Source organism: Bidens hawaiensis, unplaced genomic scaffold (assembly GCF_021521415.1).
Source record: "Bidens hawaiensis isolate Kalapana, Puna unplaced genomic scaffold, B.hawaiensis_p1.1 tig00032045_1, whole genome shotgun sequence".
NCBI classification, from domain to species: domain Eukaryota; kingdom Viridiplantae; phylum Streptophyta; class Magnoliopsida; order Asterales; family Asteraceae; genus Bidens; species Bidens hawaiensis.
Window position 1 is genome coordinate 210097 of NW_027495425.1, and position 16860 is coordinate 226956.

Genomic DNA, 16860 nt, shown 5'->3' on the forward strand with positions numbered 1-16860 from the left:
TTCTTGGAATCTACAAAGCCCATGGCTGATCCACGTAAATCTCTTCTTTAACCTCTTTGTACAGAAACGCGGTCTTAACATCCATCTGATATACTGTGAAACCCATGTATGATGCATAAGACAGAAAAATCCTGATGACCTCAAGTCTAGCCACGGGAGCATAGACTTCAGTGTAATATAACCCTTCAACTTGATGAAAACCACGAACCATTAACCGTGCCTTGTTTCTAACAATAACCCCCGAGTCATCTTGCTTATTTCGGAAAACCCATCTCGTATCAAGCGTTTTCTTACCTTCCGGTAATTCAACCAATCTCCATACCTTCAATTTATCAAACTAATTCAACTCTTCGTGCATAGCATCCACCCTACTTGGAACCAAAAGAGCCATTTCTACCGACTTTGGCTCAATCTGAGAAATGAAACAAGAGAATATGCAACTTTTTTTGTGCACAGTCTGACTTCTGGTGGACACGCCTGTTTCAAGAGGACCTATTACATTCTCTATTGGATGTTTTCGTTGAGTTCTAGATGGAATCAGTTGCTCGGGAACAACTCCAGTAGGAGATAGGTTTGATAAATTTTCATCTACTTCAGTTAGAGGATTTTTCCACCCGGAAGCCGTCGTACTGTGTGAGTACGAAGTACGGCCACGTATTCATTTGGAATGATATCGGTAAACAAAGTGCTCCCAAAAATTTGACGAATAGGACTCTCCCCCTCAACTGTTGAAGTATTTTGTGATGGAGTTGAAGACACTGATGCAGTAACCTTTTATGTTTGATTGATAGTCATGGACGGAGTAGCATCAAGTGGTTATGTCCGATCATCATCCAGAATTGGAAAGATATGAGACACCGCATGCTGATCTTCTTTCTCAGTGACTACAGTAGCATCTCCTGAAGTTTCTATGTTTGTAACCGTAAGCACCTTGAATGTTTTGAAAAGTTCATTGTAATCGAACAGCCAGTCAGTACCAACACAAGCATCGGTCTCGTTTTCTTCCAACGAACGAACATCATATGACTCCAGAATCTGCTTGGTTGACTTATTGTATACTCTGTAGGCAGTACAACCAGCATAACCGACGAAGTAACAGTCATCTGCTTTGGCCCCCAGTTTCGGAGTTGACTCAAGATTCAGTGGAGTACATGGGCAACCAAATGCCCGGAAATGTGCAACGGTGGGCTTATGATCATAGACAATCTCATATGGAGTTTTCTTTTGAGACTTGTTGATTATCACCCGATTCTGAACGTAGCATGTCGTATTGATAGCTTCAGCCCAGAAAAATAATGGAAATTTAGAGTCACACAACATGGTCCTTGCCGCCTCGATAAGAATTATGTTTCTCCTTTCAGTCACACCATTCTGTTGCGGTGTGCGAGATGAGCTGTACTGACGAAGCACCCCTCTTTCTGAGCAAAAATGATTCGGCGTGGCATTCTTGAATTTCGTGCCGTTGTCGCAACGAATGCTCTTCAACTTCAGGTTAAGCTGATTCTCCATAAGCACTACCTCTTGATCAGTTCTGCAGTTTCACTCTTATTTGAAAAGAAAAATACCCAAGTAAAACGTGAGTAGTCATCAGTAATGACGAGACAATAAGAGTTGCGAGAAAGACTCAAGACATGAACCGGACCAAAGAGGCATTTCCCCTTTTCTCCTCCCGCAAAGGACACATACCCGCCATTAAAGATTTAAATGTCATTTAGCTGGGAAATGTCTCCTGTCATGTGCCTGGAACAGCCACTATCAACATACCAAGGTCTGATGATATTCCTCCATAGTTGTTCCTGCATGATGTGCGAGATCAGTTAGACTTTGGTACCCAGTCCATAGTTACACTGGGTGACCCTGACTCATCTAAAGTTGTCACGGGTTGCCATGATATATCCTTTTGATCATCTAACATAGAATTCAAAGTCTCTTTTACCGGAGATTTAGGCAACCATTCATGTCTACCGTTGTAAGACTTAGCATTATATATACGAATGGGCGACTTGATCTCCAGTTTTGGAGGATTAGAGACAGACGATTTTGTGCTTCTCACTTGTTTCGGTTTCGAATTCGTGTTCATTCTGGAAACTGAAACACTTTTTTTACCCTCTTTATGAAACATGTTGGGTTTGGTCTGATGAGGACTAAACCTGCCAGATTTGTTTCTATTCCAGTCATCGTCAGAGGGATTAGCCTGATAGTTCCTGAAATTTTTCCTGTAGGTATTATGAGGCATATAAGGCATATTCCTTTGATAAAATCCACAATAAAGAACATACGGACGATGTGAACAATTTCTGGAAATATAACCGGGAGTGCCACAATTAAAACAGGTTTGGCGTTTAACATGGAAATTACTTTGGGCAACTCCTTGTCTGGACCGATTGTATGGACCAGCTTGCTTAGCATGATGTTCACCACCCTGTTTGTCATTAGAGCATCCCTCTTTGACAAACTTAGGCGGTGAATACTTGTTGAATTTTTTTTGAATTTTTAAGTTTAGGAGGAACATCATTATTAGAATTCAAGGTCATAACAGAATCAACCACACAAGAATCTTTGCTCTTAAAACCAGAGCACACACAAACAGTCGAAATAACATAATTTAAAACGGGTAGTTTTAAAGAAACATTAATGTCTTTATTAATTGATACACTGGAGTCATCATCCTCATCAGTCCATTTCTCAACGATTACTTTCTCTGCACATGAGGCAAACACATTAGAAGCGTTCACTCTTGAAGTGGACGTAGCGGTTTTTACTGAGTCAATCGTCTCAGTATTATCAGGTTTACCATATTTCATATCTTTGATCTTTTCTTCCTACTCTTTAGTAAGAGGAAGACTTGTATAGTTGTCATTATATAGTGGGGGTACCTGACTATATCATATACCCTCACCCTCATTCTCTTTCCATCATAACTGATTTTCAATCATGGAATTAACTACCTTGTTGGAAACATTAAATTTATTAAAATCAAATTCAGCCTTTTTGAATTTCTCAGTTAGATTAAAGACTTCTAACTTAGAGGATTCTAGTTCATCAGTTAATTCAACAATTTTCTGTTTGGCATCAAGCTGATGACAACATTTCAAACTGAAATCAGATTTTAGTTTGGAAAAGTCTCTTTTTTGTGCCTCTATTTTATCCAAATAAGTCTTTTCAGTTTTCTTAAGCTTATGATTTTCAGATTTTACCATTTCCATTTCTCTAAGCAATTCATTATTATTAGATTTTAAAGCTCTATTTTATCAATACAAGCTTGAGAACACGGAGAAGAACTTACCTCAGACGAGCTGGGAGAGGTGAATGCCATAAATGCAAATTGGAGTTCCTTGACTTGTTCCTCGGCAGCATTTTCCTCTTCGATCCCTTCCACATGAGCAAAGTTGGTAGTTTGATTGTTTATGTTGAGAGCTGCCATCTGATCAGTCCATGAGAACTATTGAGCAACCAAACCCCTTTCACCATCACTTGAGCTGCCTCCAGCTTCTCCTCTATCATTACTCACGGGAACCAGTGCCCTTTCTATATTTCCTTCTTTGGTTGGATTGGTGCACTCACGAGCAAAGTGACCTGGCTCGTGACAATTGTAGCACCTCAAAGTGTCTTTGTTAAAACCCACCTTCTGACTGTTTGGCATGTTCAATTATTTCTTCATGTTCTCTTAGTAAATTTCTTGGCCCGGAACACTGCCATGGCAATTTGCCATGAGATATCCATTTCCTCTACATCATCAGAATGAATTTGATCGAGTTCGGCAGCCACAACGGGTTGAACCAAATCTCCAGCAAGGAAAGTATTGTAACAGTTCATGAATCCCGCCATTTAGGCGATGTTCTCTTGAGTTTCTTTTGAAATAGCGGGAGTCTGACTGGGATTCTAACTGGAAGAAACACTAGACGATTGAGGCTGAGCACTAGCAGTGGAGGGTTTACCAAGTTTAGCAAAGAACACCGGTGCAGGTTGTGGTGAGACGTGAGAATATTGACCTTGACCTTGAGTGGATTTAAACATTGAGAAGTTGGGTTGAGGTTGAAATTTATGTTGTCCCTGAGTGGTCTTGAACACGGAGAAGTTATCTTGGGAGATGAGTGCATTGTTAGAAGCAATATTGTACCCAGCTACACTGTAGGAGTTTGCATGGTTTATAGCATGCTGCTTGTTGTCCATGTCACGTGCTTTGATGATAGCCATGACCTCAGACAGTGTTAACTTGTTGAGGTCTTTATCCTTTTTCATGACAACAACATTCATGTCCCAGCTTTGAGGTTGAGAGTTAACCAACTTATTGCTTGTTTCGACAGCTGTTAAGTTGATGCTAGCATATCTCATTTCGATCACAAGAGCTATGAACCTCTGAAGCTGAGTTTCTAACGACTCTCCCAAAACATGATTGAACATATTGAATTTTTGTCGTAGTAAACCTTGACGACTTCTTTTCATGTCTTTGTTTCCTTCATAAACCTCTATCAAGGCTTCCCACAGTTCCTCTATCAAGGCTTCTCTCATAAAAACTAACGGGGTTCATTGGTAGAACAAAATGATAAAAGGTGGGACTGTCATTAGTCATTTCGTTAGTTATGATCGGCAGTGGCCAAAAGGTGATAGTTGAGATTATTTAAAACCAATATATTATTTTAAAAGTGGTTGTAAATTGTTATTGACACAATGTTTGATTAAATAAACTAAGAACAAACAAAAATCCCTTCAACAACCTACAAAACTTATACTTAACAACAAAATCCGTCCTAATTAAGGGGAATATTAACTTAGGGTTTCTAATTGTTAGATGAAACAAAGAATTTAATAAAGAAGGCGAGAAAAGAGTTTCTCAAGACGGTTTATTATAATTATAGCGTCACTTTCAAATGACGGCTTCCGATTATTACCCATTTTTAATCATGAAAATGGAATAAATCTACAAAAATTTATGTATAAAATATTAAAAACATATACATTATTAGTAAAATATAAATTTTTAAAAACTTAGTTTTTACATATGATCATAAAATTTTTGATAATATAATTCATAAACTAATATAACTTCTATTATATTTGATAAGAATAAAACTAATTAACAAATTAAGTTCTTTTAATACACAACAGTAACTAAACTACAAAATCTATAAATACAAAAAATACATACAAAATAATAAGAAAATCACAAACTAAACATCATACTAAAAAAATATAATAAATTAACAATTCACACAAAAATGAAATGATAACACATGACGTACCCATATCAGATAGACTTGGAACTAGAATTAGCCTATAGAAATTCAAATACATCAATTTATTAAAAGTTCAATTCACTATCAAGAAAATACCTATTTTAAACAACAAAAAAACAAAATGTTGGGATACATTAATTAACAAACACATGAGAGCCCTATTTTTTGTGATCCATTAAACAACATATACGTTCTATATCACCAACGAATCGTAACAACTCAATACAAACGAAAATAACACAAATCATATAAATTTTTTTATGCATTCATGTATCTGAAGATGAAAATTCGCATCTTAAATAACAAAATGTTAGGTCACGTTAACTAATAGACCAATTAGACTCATTTGAGATATAAACAAAAAAACCAAAACAAACTATTCTTTCACTACATCTAATAAATATAACACATTTTATAAGTATATGTAATCTTTAAGTTTATTAGCTAAACACATCCTACATGAAAAATATATAAAAACAATAATTAAATTTAAAAAAAAAACAATTATTAAATAAGAAACTAAAAGTCTTCCGCGGGGTAAATACTAGTCTGCTCAATAATTATAATTAAAGAGAAAGACGGAAACTAGCATCGAGATGGTGCACCCAAATCTCGATCATACACGAATGAAATAACGGGCCATTATGACGAGTAGGTGAGAAAAGGGAATATTTGGAAGGACTCTTATAATAATATAAATAAATAAAATAAAGTAAATTGGCTGCTTTTAGTAGGTAGCAGTTGCTCCAATAACCATAACTGCTTTCAAACCCATCCTTCATTCCATAAATACACAATACATGTGGTCTAGGTTATCAAAACACACATTACTCACATCTCATTTACCATTCATACACATACACATACACATACACATACACATACACATACACATACACATACACATACACATACACATACACATACACATACACTTGTGTGTTGCACATTCACAAAATAATATGGACTCAATAAATGGCCATGTTTGGAAGAGAAGATCTTACGAGATCTCTTACAACAGCGATGACAAATCGAATCTTGTTATTACAAAGAAAACCAGAAACAAAAACAAAAAGAAGAAAAAGAAAAAGACTGTGAGTCACGAAACCCAAACAGAATACCAGTTATTGAGATTTGAAGAATTACCCGAGTATATGAAGGATAACGAATTCATTTTGAATCATTACCGAGCTGATTGGCCTTTGAAACAAGCCCTTGCTAGTCTATTTCGTTGGCATAATGAAACCCTTAATGTATGGACGTAAGTACAAATTCTCTCTCTCAATTTCACACGTACTATTTCCAATTTATTGGTTTTTCATGATTTTTTTTGCGATTTAGATCGTTCTATCTGGGTTGGTCATTTTGTCTCTTCGTGTCTAGTATCTTACTAGCCGGGTTTAGTTTAGCAAAAATTTTGCGGTTCAAACTGATTGTCGATTCTTCAATAGTTTGGGAATATATGATGGATTTGAATGCCGAGTATTATCATCATTTCAAAGTTTTTGTTGGGGATGTTTTACACTGTACGGAATGTTGTACAGTATGCATAAATACTTGTGTATCATTTGATCATCAAGTTTCATAAAAGGGTTTTTTAAACTCATTCATCATATTAATAACTTCAATAACTTTCATTCATGCTTATTTAAATTTAAAGTACCATATAACTTTCAAAAAGTTGCTAATGTTATTAAATATTAAAAACTACAACACTAAAAATAAATTGGTGGTAGTATATTAGTATTACTGACATTTTTAGTATTTTTTATATTCAAGCATTTAATTGGATTTGTTGTATTTTTGGGCTTGACCATTACAAACTTGATACATGTGCCTCAAGTTTCAGATTTTCTCAATTTAATAACTTGGTATGTAAAGATTTTTTTTTCCTTTTGCATTTCATTAGTTGCATTGGTACATATCCTTCTTGTTCTTGTTTTGTTGTATAATTACTTAAATACTCTCACAAATTAGAAGAATAGTGTGATCCATAACATCCTGTCAAGAAATTGTTAATTATCCAAAGAAAGAATCTTCAAACATGTTAAAGTTTTAATTTTTAAGAATGTAACAATGATTTTCTTAAAGTTTTATGTTATTTTTTTGTTATGAAATTTCAGGTCTTCTTTATTAAACTCAGATGAAAATGTCTCACATAACTCACTCATGGTATGTGGTTGTTTGCACCTTGCTCCTTCATTTCACACATGTTGACTTTTTTTGTCAAACACGTACTTTTGAGTTTTGAGGATTAAAATTGATGTCGATATATCTTAATTAAATAAAATGAAAGTGTAACATATCCAATATAATGAAATAAGTTACCTAAAAAGGTGATTTTGAAATTAAAAGATATACCATTGGAGTATAAAAAGACAAACCTTTTTTTTGCAGGATACACCAAAACTCATTGACTTAAAGCATGGATCACCGGTAGACGTGGAGACCGGACCGCCACAACTGGTAGTCACTTGATGGCCCTTTTTCGTGTTCCTAGGCGGCTTGATGTTCTGCCTCATCTCGAGCACCACCTGCCACCTGTTTAGTTGTCACTCACACCGCCTAACCCTCGTACTCCTCCAAATGGACTATGTGGGAATCACGACCATGATCATCACCTCATTTTTTCCACCAATCTACTACATCTTCCAATGCGAGCCCGTGTGGCAATTCGTTTACCTAGGTGGCATCACAGTCATGGGTGTTTCTACCATTATAACCTTATTGTCACCTACACTATCTAATGGAAAGTTTCGTTCTTTTAAGGCTTTTTTGTTCATGGGTATGGGTCTTTTTGGGCTGATACCAACGGTTCATGCCATAATGGTGAACTGGCATGAACCTCAGAGGAACGGCATCTTGATGTATGAAACGTTAATGGCGGTTTCATACTTGACGGGTACTATGTTTTATATTACTAGGATCCCAGAAAGATGGAAACCTGGGTGGTTTGATCTTGCCGGTCATAGTCATCAAATCTTTCATTGTTTTGTGATCATGGGCGCAATGGCTCATTATGGCGCCGCACTTATGTTTCTTGAGTTTAGAAGCCGAGTCGGTTGCTAGTGATGCCGAATCAGCTACTTGTTTAGGTCATGTACGTTTTGATCGGTTAATATTTTGAATTTCTTGTCTTAATTATGTTTAATACTAAGTTGTAGGATGAAATTATGAAATGTGATTGTGAGTCCAGCCTTTGTTGTGAAAATGAAAAAAAGGCCTGGTTGTTATTATTTTATTTTTTAGTTTTTGCAACAAATTCGCTGTTCATCTTTTATTGTAAATAAAGTTGTTGTAACATGACAAGTATAGAAGTAAAATATGTAACTAATGGTGTGCAAGTGTTTATCGATTGAATGTTATAAAATTACTAGTGAGTGTGATTAATTATGGGGACATTTTATACCAAAATTCATTCTAAAACTAAAGTAATGTATAATCTCGATTAGAAAAAACTATTTTCTTAATTGTAATAAAAGAAGAAAAGTTTTTCGAATAGTAAATCAATTTTTATTGCTGTTCTGTTAATTTTTATTGTTAAAACTTTTTTCAGTTATAAACCACTCAATGTTTAATATTTATATGTTCCCGACGGATGAACCTTGCCCAATTTGTCGCAAGGTCTGTTTGGATTCTTTTGGTGACCATGCGGTGCATTGCAAAGAATTGTCTGGCTTTAAATACAGACATGATCTGGTTAGGGATGTTCTGTGTGATGTTCTTAAACGGGCAGGGATTTCTGCTAAAAAGGAGGCCCCTGTTAACTTTCTCACGGATCCTCTTGAAGGGAGGTCTACTTTACGACCAGCTGATATTCTTGTGTTCGGGTGGGCAGGGGGGAAACACGCCTGTGTGGATCTTACATGAGTGTCTCCTCTTGTTGGGCTCAGGGACCGTGGGTTTGTTGTGGGTCAGGCTGCGTTGAAGGCTGAATCGGGCAAAGTTGTTAAACACGAGAAAGCTTGTTTAGATAATCAACATGTCTTTCTACCATTTGCCTTTTATACGTTTGGTTTTCTGGCTCCAGAGGCTGTGAAATTTTTGAGTAGGGTTCAGCGCGTCGTACACGGAACCTCTTCAGCTTCTAGGTCCCAAAGCTTCGTTTTTAGCAGGATTGGCTTTGCTGTTCAAAAGGGGGTTGCGGCGCAGCTTGTTGCCCGTTTGCCTGCCACTTTATTGTAATCGTTTTATAGTAAATTATATAAAACTTCGATTGTGATGGAAAAAATTAAAACTAGAGGTGCAAAATGCAAAGTCGAATTAGTTCAAGTTTAGAAAACGATTTTCAAACCAATCTGGATGAAACATGTTCCAGTCCGATCTGATGCGTAGGTTTGAAATCGGTTTATATATCTACTATTATAATAAACAAAAATGATGGTTCAACCACATATAATTTTATTAGCATAATATTTTTGCCAAGTGACACCCCTATCTTTTCATCTTTAACTCTTAATTATTTTATTAAAATAAATCATTTATAACTTTCCATAATTTATCCATATATTACATCAAAGCACTAGAATTCTAACATGTTTATCCTATGATAAATGTTTCTTAATAATGTCCTTCTACAATATTATATATATATATATATATATATATATATATATAGAAAAGGGTTCAAATAAAAGGAAATTGTTTCCTAGGAATGGTAAGAACCAATAGAATTTTGACATTTGGCGTTAAACCTATGGTGAAAGAATAATTCTAGGAAACCATGTCGGTCATAGTGGTGAAAGAGTAATTGTATGAAACTATAACGGTTTTTGGTAATTTTAAATCTCAACCATTGATTGATATGATCCAATGGCTATGATTTATCCTTAGTCTTCTTAGGAAACTACTTCTTTTTAGTATAACCCTCTCATATATATATATATATATATATATATATATATATAAAGCAAATGGCATCTCTCTTACATAATACACTATTCACCAAAATTACAATCTACCATGCTCTATGTACAAGGCATCGGAGCATTTGTTGTCACGTGCGACTTAAACACGTGTTCGTGATCCCATCTTCTACCGTACCTCCTCACCTTCTCTCCAACATCACCATCGTCCTCAAATTTCTGGTGTGGCATTTGGCTAACCCGGTCCGCAATCACGTCAGTCAAATCCTCTTCTTATTATTTTGGTCCTCAAAGTCTGATGATTCGTTCGTTCATCTGGGATCTGCTTCATCTTCGGTCGACAGAGAGAGAGAGAAATCACACTTTCATCTTTATCTTGCCGGATTTTTAAATCTTAACCATTGATTAACATGATCCAATGGCTATGATTTATTCCTAGTCTTCTTAGGAAACTACTTATTTTTAGGATAACCCTATATATATATATATATAAAGGATCAAATACGAAAATTGTTTATCATACATTACGTACGCGACACCCTCAACCCTAGATTTCAAAAAACACGCGGTGGCAAATTTGTAAATTATTTCAAATCGTTTTCATCCTAATTAACCGTCGCATCGATTCAACCATCGTCACCGTCGTCATTTTCAGACACACACTTCAATTGCTTTTGAATTGAAATACGCCATTTGTTGAAACCCAGTTGCAGTGTTCATATTTTGTTCATATGATCGAATCGATGATCAAATTGACGGTCGATAGATAATAGTTTGATGATTACGAGATTATATGAAGTGATTTCAGTGTTCAATTTCATGTTACATGTGTTTAATTTTTTTTTGTTATTTAGAAGTTCTGAACTTCAGGTGTTTACTTTTTTTTTTTTGTTAGTTTAAAAGTTCTGTTTAGAAGTTCAAAACTTCTAAACTTTTTTGAACACCCAGAACTTCTTAAAACGTTTAAAGATGTTCATTTATTTTTAACACCCATGTAACATCGTGAAAGTTTTGGGTTCAAAACGTCAAGTTTCTAAAGTCAAAGGACCAAAAGTGTCAATTTCTAAACTTTAGGGTCAAAAATGAAAATTCTGGTTTTCCTGACCCATCGCGATACGCGATGGATCAGAAGGGAAACCCATCACGTATCGCGATGGGTTGTCTGGCAAATGAGGCACAACGTCCGCCACGTGTCGCCACGCGGCGGCACGTCCGCCACGTGTCGCCACGTGGCACAACGCCTGCCACGTGTCGCCACGTGGCAGGTCTACGTGGTGACTGGCCAAGCATACATAGCGATACGCGATGGCCTTTGCCAGTTTGCCTATAAATAGAGGGTTACGGGTTTATGCCTCTCACACCTCAAATCACACATACAATTCTCTCTCTAACATTTCTCTAGAATCCTACAATCAAACTATCGATCCACCTCGAAGTTTGTGCCTCGATCCTTGATTTCCGTACCTGTTACCTCGTAATTCGTGCCACTTTCCACCTACGTACCAATCAAGACGGAGATTTCCATCCCCAAAGTCATGACGACTAGCCTCGTAAAGCGTGCCGGCGAGTGGTGAAACATTGGTGTATATCGTTTTGCGTGCCAAAGAAGGAGTGTCGAAGATAAGGGTTTTTGATCAAAAATGAAAAGAAGGAAAAGCGGCGTTGGAGTGATGCTCGAGTGTTTAGGGTGTTCTTAAGCCAACAAAGGTAGGCATAATGCCCGAATTAAATAATAATAAAATATTATAAAAGGCTTAAACCCTAAGTCGAGGTTATACTCGATACCTCGATAAATAAATGAAATATAACAAAAAAAAAATAAAATAAAGAAATTATGAATAATTATATATATGTGTGTGATACTATATATATATTCTTTGTTACAACTATTATTTAAGTAATAAATAACTATTCTTAAATAATAAAGAAAAGAAAGGAATACGTTTCTTTGAGAAGAAGAAACGTAGGGTTTTGATGAAATAAACTAAATGTTTATAATATTACTTTTTAACTAAAGGTTTTAAAGTAAAGAAAAGAGATTTGAACTAAAGGTTCACATAATCGAGGTAAAGATTATAAAATACTAAATGTCTTAAGCCGGATTGTACATCCGACTAACAAAAGGTCATACTCGTACTGTAGGTGCGAGATAGCAATGGGAAAGACCCTCGGACGGTGTTTGAAGCCAATCCAAATCGAAAAGGTGAATACACCCCAACTTTCATAATTTCACCACACTAACGCAACAAGCATCAAGTTTTTGGCGCCGTTGCCAGGGACACGGTACGTTTCTAAGAACGGTCCAAGTTTTAATTTAATCATTGTCTATAATTGTACAATTTTTTCTTAACTTATATTTTATTTCATTTTTACTAACTATTAAACTATATAATTTTACGGCTAGCCTAATTTTAACCTTTATTTACCTAATATTTACCTTAGCTTAATTAACTTAGACCTTAGTATAGTTTAGCTTAGCCTAACTTTAGCGTAACTTTAATTAACTGTTACTCTAGTTTTAATTTTGATATAGTCCCATGTATGTCCTCTACTTTTGAGCCTGATCTTGTTTCTTCAATTTCTGAACCGGAACGACTCTTTCATCGACGAACGCGTAAACGGACTGCAGAAACCGCCGAAACAATCAAAGACGAGTCAGTAGACGCCACCACATCAGGAGAAATTCAAACCGAAGAAATGATGGCAACCCAGAACAATGAGCCGAACATGAGCCAGTATGCCAAGCCAACCCTCGAAGGCTATGGCAATGGAGTGGCTCCGCCCAATGTCACCGAACATTTCGAAATCAAATCAAGCACCATTCATATGGTGGAAAATTCAGTTCAATTTCATGGTCTCCTCGACAAAGACCCTCTTTCTCATATATCTGATTCTTAAGCATTTGCGGAACCTTTAAAATTCAAAACTGTTCAGAAGATCATATCAAACTCAAACTCTTTCCTTTTAGAATGGATAGAATCTCTTTCCTCTGGTTCCATCACTACCTGGGACCAGATGGTTGAACAGTTTCTCCTCAAATATTTTCCGCCTGATAAAACTGTCAAATACCGAGTCAGCATTACCGGATTCCGGACCGATGATGATGAATCGTTACACGTAGCATGGGAGAGGTACAAGAGTCTTCTGAGAATATGCCCACATCATGGACTGAGCGTATGGTTGCAAGTACAAACTTTCTATAACACACAATCCAGTCAAAACAAATAGGCCATCGACCAAATCGCTGGTGGAGACTTGGGATCCAAATCACCTAACGAAGCATTTGAAGTCCTCGAGAAAGCTGCAAAGAAGAGTTTCGCCTACAACCCACCAAGATCTACACCTACACATAAAGGAATACACCACGTCGATTCCAACACTCTTGTCACCGCACAACTTGAAGCCCTTTTCTAAAAAATTCGAACAACTTCAAGCCGAGCTATCAAAAACCAGACTCACCTGTGACACTTGTGGAGGAAGTTATAAAGCAAGTGACTGTAAACAAGTCATTATGGCCATGGAAGAAGTCGATTTCATCGCTCAACAGAACAACGCGTTCAGCAATAACTATAATCCAGGATGGAGAAAACCCGAATTTCAGTTGGAAAGACGAAGGTAACACTCCAACCCGACCCGGATTCGAAAAGAAACCGATGAATCAACCCTTCCAACCAAAACCTCAAATTGAAGATCAAAGTTCTAGTAGCCATCAGAATCCGAGCTACTCGAAAATCGAAGAAATGTTGATCCAAATTATGACCAAAACAAATGAAGCAGAGAAGAAGGCTGACTCAAGAGCTGGTGATATCAGCGGAGTATTGTTAAAACATGAAGCCGACCTAAAAAGTCAACAAGCATCATTAGAGGATCTTGAAACTCAGATCGGACAAATTGCCCGACAATTATCCGAAAGACCACCCGGCACTCTTCCAAGCAACACAATCACCAACCCGAATGCGACAGCGAACGCTGTTACACTCAAAAGCGGTACAACCACTGTTGTCTCGCCCACTTCAGTTCAGTTACGGAAAAGGAATCCCATGATAAAACGCAGGAATGACTGACTACAACAGGCACCGTACAACCCAAGGAGCTAGTCCGAACTTATATTCCACCTATTCCTTACCCCAGACGGCTGAAGGAGGAGAGATTGGAAGCTCAGTACGGGAAGTTTTTATAAGTCTTCAAACAACTCCATATCAACATCCCTTTTATCGAAGCCATTGCTCAAATGCCGAAATATGCCAAGTTTCTCAAAGAAGTACTAACCAACAAAAGGAAGCTGGAAGAGCTCTCGCATGTCACGTTGAGTGAAGAATGTTCAGCAGTCCTCCAAAACAAGCTGCCAACAAAAATGACTGATCCAGGTAGCTTTACTATCCCTTGTTTTATAGGAAATTTGTCTGTTAGCAATGCCCTGGCTGACCTAGGAGCTAGTATTAATTTAATGCCTTATGCGGTCTTTGCAAAAATTGTGATAGGAGAACCAAAGCCCACCCGCATGAGCATTCAGATAGCTGACCGATATGTTAAATATCCTCGGGGCATTGTTGAAAACATGCTTGTAAAGATTGACAAGTTTGTTTTCCCATTAGATTTTGTAATTCTAGACATGGAGGAAGACAAAAGTGTACCTCTGATTCTAGGAAGACCCTTCTTAGCCACTGCAAAGGCTGTTATTGACGTTTGCACCGGCAAACTCACTCTCAGGGTCAATGATGAGGCAATCACTTTTGACATAGGAAAATCTATGCAATATCCGCAACATCATGATAACACATTATATTGTCTCGACATCATAGATTCCATCGTGAGTTGCTATATGCGAGATTCCTCCATCGATAAACCGCTAGAAACAAAAGTATTAGACAAAACACTCAACATACCCATTTTAGAAAACGAAAATATCAATGATGACTATTAGGATGTATCAGAAGTAATACATGAAATCACCAAATATAATGAAAAATCAAAACCATCAAACGAAGAAACACCAGCCTTAGAGTTAAAAGAACTACCAAACCATCTCGAATACGCCTTTCTAGAAAAAGACTCTCAACTCCCAGTAATTATTTCATCTCACCTTTCAAAAAAAGAGAAAGACGAACTCCTACAAGTTCTCAAGAGCCATAAGAAGGCCATCGCATGGAATATCATGGATATCAAGGGCATCAGTCCTTCGTTTTGTACTCACAAAATCCTCATGGAAGAATAATACAAGCCCGTGGTCCAACATCAAAGACGTCTCAATCCCAACATGCAAGATGTGGTGAAGAAAGAAGTAATCAAACTCCTTGATGCCGGATTAATCTACCCAATCTCATATTAACCTTGGGTTAGTCCAGTTCAGGTAGTGCCCAAGAAGGGAGGAATGCCAGTTGTAATGAACGAGAAGGACGAGCTAATACCAATGAGGACCATCACAGGCTGGAGAGTTTGCATTGACTACCGGAAACTTAATGACGCAACAAGAAAATATCATTTTCCACACCCTTTTATTGATCAAATGCTTGAATGATTATCTGGAAAAATGTTCTACTGTTTTCTTGACGTATTTTCCGGATATTTTCAAATTCCCATTTCTCCTGAAGATCAGGAGAAAACCACTTTTACATGTCTGTACGGAACCTTCGCTTACCAAAGAATGCCATTTGGACTATGTAATGCTCCAGCCACCTTCCAATGATGCATGGTGGCCATCTTTCACGAAATGATCGAACACTCAGTGGAAGTATTCATGGACGACTTCTTAGTCTTCGGAGATTCTTTCGATCATTGCTTAAAAAACCTCAAAAAAATGTTAGCCAGGTGTGAGGAAGTAAATCTAGTGCTCAACTGGGAGAAATGTCACTTTATGGTTAAAGAAGACATCGTTCTCGGCCACAAGATTTCTCAAAAAGGATTAGAAGTCGATAAAGCAAAAATAGAAACAATATCCAAACTTCCACACCCAACCTCAGTAAAAGCCATTAGAAGTTTTCTAGGTCACGCAAGATTTTACCGCCGCTTCAAAAAAGACTTTTCCAAAATAGCTAGACCTATGACCAAACTTTTCGAAAAAGACGCACCCTTCGTCTTTTCTGAAGAATGTGTTGAATCATTCAACATATTGAAAGACAAACTTGTCAACGCACCAATCATGACTACACCCGATTGGACCCTTCCATTCGAGATCATGTGCGATGCAAGTGACTTTGCAGTTGGAGCCGTACTCGGACAACGCAAGGAAAAACACTTTCACCCAAATTACTATGCTAGTAAAGCTCTTAACGATGCACAAGAAAATTACACCACAACATAAAAAGAGTTACTAGCAGTAGTTTTTGCCTTTGAAAAATTTAGATCATACCTCGTTCTTTCCAAAACCATAGTTTACACTGACCATGTCGCCATACGTTACCTCTTCAGCAAGCAAGATGCCAAACCTAGACTTATCCAATGGATCCTACTACTCCAAGAATTCGACATAGAAGTCAAGGACAAGAGAGGAGCAGAGAATGTAGCCGCAGACCATCTCTCACACTTAGAATGCCCAGCTTCAAAGGAACATCATGAGGAAATCATCAATGATAATTTTCCACATGAAGTTCTCATGCATATTTAATCAGTCATACAGGAGAAAGACGAAAGTCCATGGTTTGCCGACTTCGCAAACTATCTAGCTTGCAGAATCCTAAGAAAAGGACTTACTCATCAACAACGGAAGAAATTCTTCTCTGACCTTAGATTCTACTTCTGGGAAGATCTGTACTTTTATA

At 37.1% G+C, this 16860-nt stretch overlaps 1 pseudogene; it reads left to right on the forward strand.

Annotated features, from left to right (window-relative positions):
- The first annotated feature begins 6199 nt into the window (after positions 1-6199).
- LOC143582897 (heptahelical transmembrane protein 1-like) lies at positions 6200-8607 on the forward strand (annotated as a pseudogene).
- The last annotated feature ends 8253 nt before the right edge of the window (positions 8608-16860 follow it).